Source organism: Arachis duranensis, chromosome 3 (assembly GCF_000817695.3).
Source record: "Arachis duranensis cultivar V14167 chromosome 3, aradu.V14167.gnm2.J7QH, whole genome shotgun sequence".
NCBI lineage: Eukaryota > Viridiplantae > Streptophyta > Magnoliopsida > Fabales > Fabaceae > Arachis > Arachis duranensis.
This window is the reverse complement of record NC_029774.3, coordinates 76,989,459-76,990,512: the sequence shown is the minus strand read 5'-3', so window position 1 is coordinate 76,990,512 and position 1,054 is coordinate 76,989,459. Positions and strand designations below refer to the sequence as shown.

The 1,054-nt window shown below is 41.5% G+C and overlaps 1 non-coding gene across 1 annotated transcript; it reads left to right on the top strand.

The window, feature by feature from the left end:
- The first annotated feature begins 499 nt into the window (after positions 1 to 499).
- Positions 500 to 606, top strand: LOC127745912 (small nucleolar RNA R71). Its single transcript, XR_008007535.1, has one exon. It is a non-coding gene; the product is annotated as a small nucleolar RNA R71 (small nucleolar RNA).
- The last annotated feature ends 448 nt before the right edge of the window (positions 607 to 1,054 follow it).

Below are 1,054 nucleotides of genomic sequence, written 5' to 3'. Positions count from 1 at the left end.
TCTTCCACCATTATTGTTGTTGAAACCTTGTTGAGGTCTCTGTTGATCCTTCCATGAGAGATTTGGGTGATTTCTCCATGAAGGATTATAGGTGTTTCCATAGGGTTCTCCCATGTAATTCACCTCTTCCATTGATGGGTTCTCAAGATCATAAGCTTCTTCTTCAGATGAAGCATCCTTAGTACTGCCTGGTGCAGCTTGCATTCCAGACAGACTTTGAGAAATCATATTGACTTGCTGAGTCAAAATTTTGTTCTGAGCCAATATGGCATTCAGAGTATCAATCTTAAGAACTCCTTTCTTCTGATTCGTCCCATTGTTCACAAGATTCCTTTCAGAAGTGTACATGAATTGGTTATTTGCAACCATTTCGATGAGTTCTTGAGCTTCTGCAGGCGTCTTCTTCAGATGAAGAGATCCTCCAGCAGAGCTGTCCAATGACATCTTGGACAGTGCAGACAGACCATCATAGAAGATACCTATGATGCTCCATTCAGAAAGGATGTCAGAAGGACATTTTCTGATCAATTGTTTGTATCTTTCCCAAGCTTCATAGAGGGATTCACCTTCCTTCTATCTGAAGGTTTGGACTTCCACTCTAAGCTTACTCAATTTTTGAGGTGGAAAGAACTTTGCCAAGAAGGCATTGACTAGCTTTTCCCAAGAGTTCAGGCTTTCTTTAGGTTGTGAGTCCAACCATATCCTAGCTCTGTCTCTTATAGCAAAAGGGAATAGCATAAGTTTGTAGACCTTAGGGTCAACCCCATTGGTCTTGACAGTGTCACAGATTTGCAAGAATTCAAAAACTGATGAGGATCTTCTAATGGAAGTCCATGGAACTTGCAATTCTGTTGCATTAGAGAAACTAATTGAGGCTTAAGCTCAAAGTTGTTTGCTCCAATGGCAGGGATAGAGATGCTTCTCCCATAGAAGTCGGGAGTAGGTGCAGTAAAGTCACCCATCACCTTCCTTGCATTGTTGGCATTGTTGTTGTTTTCGGCTGCCATGTCTTCTTCTTGTTTGAAGATTTCTGTTAGGTCCTCTACAGAGAGTA